The following is a 12,446-nucleotide window of genomic DNA, read 5'->3' on the forward strand; positions in this document are numbered from 1 at the left end:
TAACCATTTTAACAGTTCTTGGAATAGCCTGCCTTCCATATCGGCTAAAAATAACAGTGTTAAAAATGTTAATGAATATGCAGCCTATCACTTAATAATCTTTATTTTTTCTGCTGTTCGTTATGTTTGCTTCTTCCTGCATTATATGTTTTGAAATAGTTTATATACAGTATTTTTTTTTAGGAATTTTGATACAGTAATAACAAGCCACCCATCTGTCAACACGTATAACTGCCTTCAAATTATGCAGGGAAGCAACATTTATTTGTGATGATAATTTTCAATTGGAATCTAAAAGGTCAGGGTATTGTGGAACCTGCTGGCAGGTAATTGCTATTTTGTTACAGAAAATGATAAAAACAAACAATTAGAATTTTTGAAAGCGGCATTTCTAGAAGAGATGAAGATACAAAGAGAACTCTTAGTCCACGGATAGCACACGGTCATCAAATATTAGCTGTTGAAAATAAATGGCCCATTCTGCCTGACATTAAACATTGGGGATAAGTCATTCTGGTGCAAAGTTTAATCAGTGGTGAATTCTGCCCTAAGCCAACTAGGCCTCGGGTGGCAGTTCCAGGGGAGCGGCAGTTCCTCTGTCAGATAACCTGTGGCAGACTGTCCTATTGTGAAACCGGGCTCTCCGGCTCCAAAATTTTACACCAAGCATCTTTAAAATGCAGCTTGCCAGGGTATGACGTAATAAGTATTGGGAGGCACCTGGAGCTCTCCTCTGGGCCAGGCCTAAGGCAGCACCTACCCAAAATACAGTACTGGGTTTCATCACTATAACAACCAACTTGAACCAGTCCAGTCAAGAGTATCCTTGGTTCATATGATGATAAGCCATGGGCATTTCTGGAACTTTCCCAGGTTTTCTGCCGCACAAATCTTCTCTCTTCCTCAGTAGTCAGGTGGGGAGAGGAAGGGATAAAATGCTCCATGGCATGGCTACCTACAAATGAGACGTGGGCACAACTGGATCAAGGTGGGTAGTGCTAGATATCGTTCTCCCTACCTGGAGATCAAACGGTTCCCAGTAATTAGATATACCGCAAGCCTCGGGTAAGGTTAGCATCTTTCTGCATACCCCTGGGTATGGTAATAAGACCACTTTTAACCTGTTCTACCAGATCCCATCTATGTGAAACCCTCTGCAGAGTTAATGACCCATCTGATGCACGTTAGCCTAAACAGCAGGCTAATTTACCTGTGGCTCAGATAGACGGGACTGGCCCTAGGATTTCTAGCACCCTGGGCACTCTGCTGCCCGTCTTCGACATAGAGGAGAGTGTGATTGTAATTGCCACAGAAAGGAAACTTCAGGATGGGGTGCTGTAACCTTAAATTGTTACATGTATAAACACTACACATCCTAACCTATCTTTGCGGACCAGCGAGATTTGATAGGTGTTGTAATTTATTTTCCTTTAAACCCCTCTTCTGAGTGCAATCCTGAATAAACATATGAAAGACTAAACAGGCATTCTTTTCAATCCATTCCAGATCATTAAGTCCCATATAATTATTGTACTTGGTCTCTGAAAAATCCATACATTGCATGCATTTAAATATAATTCAACCCAATCACCTGTAAAATAATTTCCATTTTATCTAATATTGCTTAGGAAAAAATTAAATGAGTTAGAAGAAAATTATTTAGTTGGGTTCCATTAGTTCAAATGCAATGTAGCAAAGATAATATGGTGATATTCCCACTAAGGTATTGTATCAATAAATTTCACTAACTTTGCTACCAGGGATGGAAATACTTGAAATGAAAATTAAAAGTGGAAATGATTCCTTTTTTTTTTTTCCTTTTCTTTGATATTACTGTTGTGTTAAGTGGACTTTTAGCCATTAGAATGTGATTACTCCAAGATACATTTATCATTTCAAATGACTATGACAGAAATAATATCGAAAAGAGTTTTTTTTTTTTTTTACTCGTTACCTTTTTGATTTGTTGAATGTCTCGTAAGGCTTTATAGATCATTGTACCGATTACCCCACGAACTAAGCAGCATTTCCAGGAAAACAAATGTTTTATATTTATTTATATATTACTTATATAACCCAACTGCCTTAGTGCTTCTTGATGTCAAAGCTTCATTTAATTAATATTGTACCCCCCCCAATTTAATGATTTTACCGACATTTTTTTCTTTGTGTTTATTTTTATTTGGAATTTATGTCTACCGTTAGAAAGGCTTTAAGCTCTATATGAACCAAGTATGGATATATGGGTGTCAGTCAATGGGTGGAAGTGTTACAAGGTCAACTAATTCTGTACCGTGTGTTTTTTGCCATTCTTACCATTTATAGGTTTAATCAAGATTTCCTTTTTCCGCGTTTACTCCACCCACACTAATCATATCTCCTTTTTTTCTGAAAAAAATAGAGCTTTTATTTAAAGCCATAGAAACATGCAAGAAATAATCATTGTGCATGCAAGCATGCAATAAACCTATACTAAAAATGAAAAAAAAAATCTTTTTTTGCAATATTCTTCTACACATTAGGGACCCCTGATGTACAATGAAAAAAAAACTTTTTTCTTACTTTTTCCCTTTGTGGAAAGAGGGAGAAACTTTGTTTTTCATCACACTGTGATCAGCAAGCAGGGCTCCAATCAGTCAGCAGGGGGAGCAATCGAATATCTACGCTGGGTCTCTCCTGTCCCCCTTCCAGTTGGCGTCACCAGAGAAGGGAAAGCCCGATGGCACGACTTGACTAAGGTTGCACCCCCTCACATGCTAACACTTGGAAAGCAACTTGTGTGTTGAAGTTAATAAAGTATATCATTTAAATAACACTAGGAGAAGACTGATTTGAAATAAAATCAATTAGTGGCATTTTATTGATTCCCTGTTAGTAACATTGTGTAATGTCTGTGTGATATGAAATGTGTTTCCAAATAACTTCCCTAGATTTGTAGCAAAGCATAAAAAACAATAATTATAATTATATTGCGTAATTATATTATACACTGCTTTAAAACAGAGACTTCTATCCCTGATTCCATTAGTTTTGAATGTAATGAATCCCTTGAACCTATTTAACAATCTCAATAAAGATTATTACTGATATGTGTCCTCTCACAGGCTACGTTAGTTTCAGCGCAAGAATGTCCATACATCTGGTTAATAACGGGAACCAAAAATGTTTCGTTTTTTTGGTTGGCTGTAGTAAGCATTCAGTATTTTGCACATCTAATAAACACCAGCTGTGCTACTGGTTTGCAAATGTGTGTATAGGCCGTTTATAATTATTAATGCAGTAAGCCGTCCTAGAATATAGTAGCAAATGAAGGCACAGTCAAGGCACTGACAATATTTCCCTTACAGACAACAATCTGAGTATCAGGGATCGGAATCTTAAATTAGTTGCGATGGGGGCTATCACCACAGGGGCGTCTTTAGTTTGAATATTTTGGGACACCATCAGAACCTTTTTTGCAATTCCACAAATGGCCAGGAGGTCTATTATAACGGCGAATTAACGTAGATCTGCCAAATGCCACACTTTATAGTTCTATACAATAATTAAACTGCTCACGTATTAAAATATGCCAAAACAATCTGTATACTATGTACAGGGAAAGATATCAAGATGTGCATGAGTACTCCTCCCCATTATTTTTTTGTTCCCTATTGTTGATTGTTGTTAATTAGTCCAGGTAGGTTTTTTTAATGATGGGGCAGGAGAAGTGAGAGAACTTCAAGACAGGACTTATCAGAAAATGCTGGTCCTGTCATTAAACAAGCAATGCTGGAGTGCCGTGAAGACAAATGAAATGTCAGCCAATGCACTCGCAAGCGAGGGCAACACACAAACACACACACACACACACATATATATATATATATATATATATATATACACTCATAATGTTTATATGATAAGTCTGCAAAACAACCATTCCAGTTTTCTTACAGGGAGGAATACACATCATTACCATTAACCTCAAGTCATTTTAGAGCAGCTCATTTGTTCTCTTTCCCTGAAAACACACTGTACAGATTGAGCAATTTAAGAAGCCTGTATCTCTGACATCTCAACTTCTTCCCAACACCAAGGCATAAACATAGAAAACAGTGGCTTATTAATAAAATCTCTCATTTCTGTGAACTTCCTCTAAAAGTACTCAGGAGAAAAGCTAAAAACCACAATTCCCTGGTAACGTATATCCTTTCAAGATTAATTACACACACTTTATGCACGCAATCGCAAATTCTGGGCTGTTTCAGGTAGTAAAATATACTGAGGACGATACATCTAGCGCTTTAATGGGATAAATCAACCTTATTGTGAATCTGCACTACTAACAATGTTGGGGAAGATATTTGTATACTATAAAAAATTATATTCACTGCCCCTACACAACTACCAAGAGCCCAGTAATTAACTAACTAGCCTTTCTATACCAGACACTTATACTTCTCTTTCTCCATGTTTCCTCAAGGACTTTACAACACTTATTTCAGGGCTATTTTCTCTTCATTACACTTTTCTAAATACCACAAAAGAGGTAGACCTTAACATCATGTTATGGAGGATATAGACAAAACATTCTAGTACAAAGTTCATGACGTGGTATCGATATAGCAATCAATGAAAGTGTACAATGAGCCAGATCTTTATGGATTTAACAATTCACATAAAGTTGATGCTAGCTTAGCCCTATTGTTAATCTCTGTGCAATGGGTCACATGTTTTAGACCACTTGTGTTATTAGGGGGAAAATCTTATCAGCAATTCAGACTAATCCCACCTACAAAGGACCGCTAGATGAAATATTCTGTACATTAGGAAAATGGAAATCCCACACTTTTAGATTGAACCCCAACCTGTAGTTGTTTTATTCCCTTTGTATATTTAAGTATCAAGTACAATGACGACTCTTTCCCAGTAACCTCCCAGAACCCCAGGGCCTTACTAATCTTCCCTCCAGAAGCGGGGGTCTGTAGTGGCCAAAACATTCCAAACCTATCATTGCCATGAAAGGTCTTCCTCTGTAGGTATTAGGTCCTACATACTCTACAAATTCAAATATTAAGAGTGTGCAGCACTACAACACAAAATAAGCACAAAATAAACACATAAGGCGCCTTTAAAAAAACCCTGGTATAGAAATAAAAACAGTCTTTAAAGACATATAAAGCAATACACCCAACAGATGAACTGCAACGGAGATTGCAAGCCAGGCCTTCTCGACCTTCATCAGTGCCAGACCTCACAAATACTGGATGAATGGTTCCCACAGAGACTATCCAAAGTGTGTGTTTGAGCATGCATGTGTACTTGTGTGTGTGTGCGAGCATGCATGTGTACTTGTGTGTGTTTCATCATGGATGTGTAATTGTGTGTGTGAGCATGGATGTGTAATTGTGTAAGTGGGGTGAGATGGAGTTTGTGTTAGTGAGTATGAGTAAGTATGTGTAATTTGTGTGTTTACATATGTAGTATGTTGGAAGGTGGCAAGGCCAGCAGCATTTGCCCGGTGTGCCAGATGGCCAGTCCGGGTCTGCCAGGTACTGACTAGGATCAGGTCACTATCAAATATATTTTACAGGCTTATCAACTCACTTAAAGACTATTCAATCATCAATAGTATTAAAGTGCAGGACAAATCCCAAGATCTCATTCTCCTGACCTCACTCAGCCCTCGATCATTTTGAATATCCCTTTCTCCCGTCCCAAATTTCACCTATCCCAGACCCCCACCTCCCCAGGTGTCATTCCGATCATAATACCAGGAACTTATTTGTGCTTCTGGAACTGGTTTCTCTTGTTTTACCTTTGTCATAATTACTGTTACTTCTTTGTACTATGTTTCACATCAATATATAAATTATTGTTGGTGTTATTCTACAACACAGTATAGGGCGCAATACACATACGAGTGCTGTGATGTCTAAGGTGAACCATTTTTATAACTGTTTACTTGCTATATGCATTTTGTACATGAATTATCTCAATTATTGCAATATGAATTATTTTAGGTTTGTTGGTCTTTACAAATGTATGAAATCTACCAAGCAAACTACTAAAGGATTAAAAGAAAAACACATGTGTTACCTATGAGCGTAAGCTGAAAGTACTTTTACCTGTGGGTCATCAGAAATGAACTCCTGTGTCCTGCACTGGTTGTAAGACGAGTGAAAATCATTCTGAACATTGTCTCATGGGAAGCATTCCAATCATGAAAGCCAATTATGGCAAGTAGAAATTATTATTACAAATATTAACTGCTCGACCATTTCTAGCACACAGTTATTTTATGTTCTTCTGATTAACTTTAAGATGTTTGAGGTGACAGGCTCTTCATAACACACTATACGCCAAAACTAGCCATTAACACTTAATGGTTGCTTGAAAATGTTGCCGTTATACTTATGGGTGTCAAACGTATAGGAGAAACAATGTCATAAATTAGAAAGATATCATGCAAAAGCAGTCTATAAAAAATGGGTTAATTTTTTCCATGTGGATTTGGCTTGAACGTGACAAACCGTTACATTTTAACTCTTTATACTCCTTGCACATAACTTAATACATTTAAAAAATGTCCCCTGTATCTAGAATCACCAACTTCATAATATGATCCTTTTCTTCATCTGTTGGTAAATAACAGATTGATACTCTCTTTACGGTTTTAAGAGTTAACTACGGTATATGCCTGAATTGGGTTTGGGTGTGGGAAAGAAGGAAAGTAAAGAAAGAACATATTTGTTCATTATCATTATTTTTGTTCTGTATATTATCATGTTGTATATTTTAGGCAATGTGAATAATTGATACTAATATTATTTTGACACCTGTGTCTGTTTGATCCTCTTTGCATGGATTCCCTCAGCAATAATCCCGGTTCAATGTTAGAACACAACTGAATACATCATTTGTTTGTGTGCTAAGCAGATTTCGAAAATTTAATTAAAAAAAGCGCTATAGAAAGATATGGAGATGGCCGTCTTTAACAGAGATGTGAAACGTTTCTGTGCTGAGTGAGGGAACCGTGCAATGATTTGTCTGAGACAATACATTTTCTTAAATTAAATTCACACCCTGAAGGGAAACGAGATAAAAGGGTTTGCATACAAACAGTGCAATTTCCAAACATAATTTTAAAACAAGTGGTTTCATGATGGTACATTCTTACAGTACTGGCGTCTTATTCCGTGGTTGAAGAGTTTCCAGGAAATGAAGTCCAGAATGGATATACATTTTTGTTTTAGTGTATAGTTTTTGTTCAAAGCTGAAATAAAATATGTTCTCGGTGTTCCTTGATCTGTGCCTTTAACTTTAACGCATCCGGTGAACATGGAGGACTATCCAGACGAGATGTCCACGGCATCTTATTGTATGACGGGGCCAAACGAACATTAGAAACCATTGTATAAAAAAAACATACATTATTTTACTTTGCAAAGGTGGTAAAAATGTTTGTTATGCACAGCAGTGATTTAGAAATGAGTTTTGTGATGTCTTATATCAGGCAAATTATTTTGTTACGGGAATAAAGTATAAAGAATAAATGGCCAACTCTAGGTGCATAGTTATATATATTTTAATAATTCTGCAAATTCTGCTCCACCAAGTAACATGCAGGTTACCATATTATTTGAAGTATATAGAAATATTACATATAGCACCGGGAACCTTGATAGGACCTACTGAAGCAAATCAAGTCATTTGAAAGCTATAGTGATGTACAATGATGGCACAAATCATGTTTAATATGTGATTTTGAGCTATATTGAGAGGTTATGATACATATAATTATATATATAACATATATATAATATATATATAATAATATAATATATAATAATATATATAGTATATGTATATAGTGTATGTTATTTTGCTATATATGTTTCCTTACCTCTAAAATAAAAAAAAATGTAGAATTGGTTTTGAAAATGTATGTGATCCTTTTAATTCATCTCACCAAGAAAAAAATGGAAATAAAAAAAAAAAATCTAATAAATTGAACAGGACCAATTTATTCATGTAATAAACTAGAATGGCCTAAAGTTAATTGAGCTAACAGGGATTCATTCTAAGGTACAAAATTAATACCTTCTTACTGGAAGTCTGTTGGCTAAATGAATTAAGTACTCCACTCCAGACTTTTAAAACAATTAAAGTTTTAACACAGTTATTATTCATTAAACTTCTTAATTGGTATTTTTTAAGATTTTTTTAACAAACATTTTATTGAGATATATATATATATTAAGGTATCTTTCCGGAGGCACATAGGTATAATGACGCAAATAATGATGTGCTGAATTATATATTAGGATCTATGATTTGTACCACGGTGTCATATTGGTTTAGGTTTACCAATAGAGCCAATGTACATTAATATCTTTTTAATCAAGAACAGCTTAATATGCATTGTATTCATTACTATAATTTATTATCGCTGCATAAAGTATCGCATCCAAATTGGTATTCATTTTTTTTTGGTTGTGGAGCCCCTATAATAATAATAAAGATTTCTGATGGGTTGGTTTACTTAAGTATAGAAAGCTCTGTAAAACCTTGGTGACATTTTGGCATATTTGGTATAGGGAATTGGAAGTGCTTCATGTATCGCCAATGAAAGGTTAGTCCCAATGGTATTCCAGTATAGAACAAGAAGAAACCATAGTACCATGGACAATTCAACTGAAAGGGTTGGGGTAAGTTCCAGTGAAATCGGCCATCCCAAAACTATTTGTAAGGCTGAATACTACGTGCGAAGGACCCCCAAATGCTAGATTCATGCACTGCATACGTTGGCATTATAGTGCAAAGAATAGCTAGCCATCTGTCTGTAAACCATTTACTCCCTTAAACAACAAATTGAGCAGCATTTTTTTTGGCTCAGACACGCATACATCCTTACATTCTGCCAAATGAATAATTATTACAATCTTGTTGTAATTAGCGCCCAGTAGAAACATTTCCCCCTCTGCCATGTTTGACATCACTGTTTATTTGTGTTGGTAAAGTCGATGTGTTCCAAAATACTGCTTAAGCCATGTCATACACTTTATTCATTAGGTACGCTGGTTTGCCGATCCCTGCGTTGCTAGCAGATGGTTCACCACATGCTCTGCTAGCGTGCATCCCCTATAAACATCTCTGCTCAAGTTATTACCTTGTATTACAAACAAAGCATGTGAAATTGGTCCTGTCAACCTCACAGCCATTAGCATCATGAGATGAGTTTATTAAAGCTCTAATCATCTTACGGCTATTGAGTTTAAAGTTAGGAGGTGTTTTAGTACGGTATAACCGAGTTACAGGTTATGTGGGTGAAACCTCCAAAAATAATTACTTTCATGCCCTGAATTTGCCTATTCTTCTCACTTATCCTTTTAAATAAGGCTATAAGAACTTGGCCACGAAGAGGGGGAACGGAATAAAGAATAGACAATACGGTAAGTAGTAGCTTTTAGTGCCTGATTATTATATATAACATCACCTATATAACAATACTTTTATATAGGCTTATTAAACTGATTGACAGAGCTACATAAATACCAATTCACCAAATTCTGTAATCACAAATATTTATTATATAAATATGAAAGAAATATCATAAACATATATTGTATATAGCTCAGGTATTTGGAGTCCAAGGTTTCTCATGTTTCGCAACAAAGTAGTCTGAGATGAGTGGGGAATAAAAATCAGATTTTGGATTAAAGCCTACAGGGAAGAAGTGAATGATTGTGAAAGCAGTGCCATTGTTCATCTCCCTGTCATGACCCATTGGAAAATCTTCAACTGTAAGCAGGAGCTGTCCAGTGTGACAGATCCTTTTATAAATGTATGACCTACAGGTTTCTTTAAAGTGACCCAGTAAACATAGTCAAGTGTAAAATCAATGTAAAACATGGAGCCCACAATGAAGAGCTTGACTTGCCAAAGCTGAAAATGAACTGTACGCTAAGGTCCATTCTTAAGGGTTGAGTGCTTCTTGAGTGTTAATGACTGGGCGATGGGTGGCATGGATGGTCAAGGGATTGTGGCATGTGAGGGAGGAGGGTGAGGAGAGAGACAGAGAGAAGCAAAGCTACATGGGCAATAGATATCACCACCTCTCTGGCAGTGGGTACTTGCACTATCTAGGTGGAGACCTGTCACTAACGGTGGTTCAGGCTGTGGATCCACGCTGCAGTACCAGGAAAGGCGCCCCCAAGTGGTGATGACGAGCAGAGCAGGAACAACCAGATGGTACTAGGAGCTGGCAATCGGATAGTCGGGGTCACGAGCAGAGGTCAGGACAGGCAGCAAACAACGGATAGCCGGGGTCACGAGCAGAGGTCAGGACAGGCAGCAAACAACGGATAGTCGAGGTCACGAGCAGAGGTCGGGGCAGGCAGCAAACAACGGGTGGTCAGGTTCAAGCAAAGTTCAGGCAACGAAAAGGCAAATAAGGTTCTGGAACGCTAGTGAAGGCAATAAAGGCACTATCACAGGCAAGGGGTACATGCAGACTGAAGGTTTAAATAGTCCTCTGGCTCAGGATCCTCCTACCCCCTAAATTAGGGGGAGGAGGAAAAGAGATAAGTACCCCTTTAAGACGCGGCATGAATATTCATGAGATAGCTCTCATGCTGCTGAGACGCGCGTCCCGTCTAACTTCAGATCACCATACGGGGGCGCGCGTCTAACGGCTGGACGGACCACATTGCGTCTTCCCGCGAACAGAGCGAGCAGGGGGCTGAACGCGCGGGCTGCGTCTCGGCTCCCCTGCTCGTGGCAACGCCGGAACCGCCGGGACCGCCGGGACCGCCGGCAAGGAAACAAGACCCTTGTGTTTGCTTTGTCAGCAGATGGCAATGAGCTCAGCTTATACACTGTCTCTGAACCTCGGCCTGTTTTTCACTCATATCTGGCTCCTGACAAGCGATTTAGGGCTTGTCCACTTCTACCGAGCATTAGATGCCAATGAGATAAAACAATGCCTTTGGTAAACCTGACAAAATGATCACAGAAATGCTGGAGGGTCCTGAGCTCTATGATACCCGTCCTACAAAAACTAGTACAGTTTTATTATTACAATCTTTACTTTCATTTACAAAATTATGAATTAAGAACTTTGCTTTAAGGTGAAAGATAACTTAATAAAGTGAATTTTCATACTGAAATATTTTCTCTCAAATTACAGCAGAAAAGAACTATTTAGCTCGTCTAGTCTGCCCATATTTCTATCAGCTGTTAAACTCTTTACTTGGACCTAAACCTATGTTCAGGCCAACACCATTGCAGTCGCTGCATAAAGGCGTTGCCTCCGTCTCTTTTAGTCTAGAATGTGAAAGGCTTTAGACCAGGACTCAACGTTATACAGTTTTGTTATATGTTATCGATTTTTTTTTAATATTTTGTATACAATACAATGTCTGGCCTCGGTATCATTTCTTCCACCTAGCAATTTTGTCTGCCTACACATCACGTCTTTTTTTTGTGTTTTCTAAATTGTTTCACTTGGTTTAGGTGGGAATTTGATGAACAGCAGCAAAATGAATGCGAGATTGCAAGTCTACAAAAAGAATTCTCATGCCTTCAGAACACGAAGAATTACATTAAAGCTCAGATGCATTACATTTACATTTCCGCAAGTTCAAATGAGAAGACTCAAGGCTTTCTCCCCACTCTATAGTCGGTAATGAGCATACCAATAGTCACATATGCAAAGGAAATGAGCAAATTCTACAGTGTTTATTATGCAGAAAAATGCTTATGAGGAATTCATGTCCTTAAGGAACTTGAACTGAAAAAAAAATATTCAATATGTGTCAAATATAACTTTACATGCATACTCTTTCAAGTAAAACTAAAAATACATACTTCTCAATACAACAAAAAGTTCCTAAGAAGCAAAACATGTCAGGGCCAAGTCGCCATCCCAGGAGCCCATAAGCAAAAAACACTAATGGAGCCCCTTCCGCGGCCATCATTAAATGACGCGTTGGTGTGAATAGACAGTTCTTGTTACAGTTTCTGCCTTTTACCTCCTCTCATGCCCCTAGGTATTATACCAAGTTGTATAAGTAAGTAAGTAAGTTTTCCATTGCAGTAATTCTGATCTTAATATTGCCATAAACTGTTGTAGCTCTACAAATTTCTAGATGGAATTGTATATGTCTGCAGTTAAGGGACTAAAAGGACATAAAATCAATGCTAAGATACACAGTACTGTACTTTATGCTCAAGGAGAAAAATATCTTCTTCCATGTGACTTCCCTATAAACGTGAGGTCTTGTGGGGTAGTTTTAAGCTGGACCGCAGCATACGTTCTCCTAACAGATGGGTGCTTTAAGGTGCGTTTTGATAGATAAAGCCATTTATCCCCTACAGCTAATCTCTACACTTTTGCTAGGATGCTTCTAACTGCATGCTGTGAATGTCTTTGAATTTGTCCATGAAACTGGAAAATCGCG

This window comes from Spea bombifrons, chromosome 7 (assembly GCF_027358695.1).
Source record: "Spea bombifrons isolate aSpeBom1 chromosome 7, aSpeBom1.2.pri, whole genome shotgun sequence".
NCBI classification, from domain to species: Eukaryota; Metazoa; Chordata; class Amphibia; order Anura; family Pelobatidae; genus Spea; species Spea bombifrons.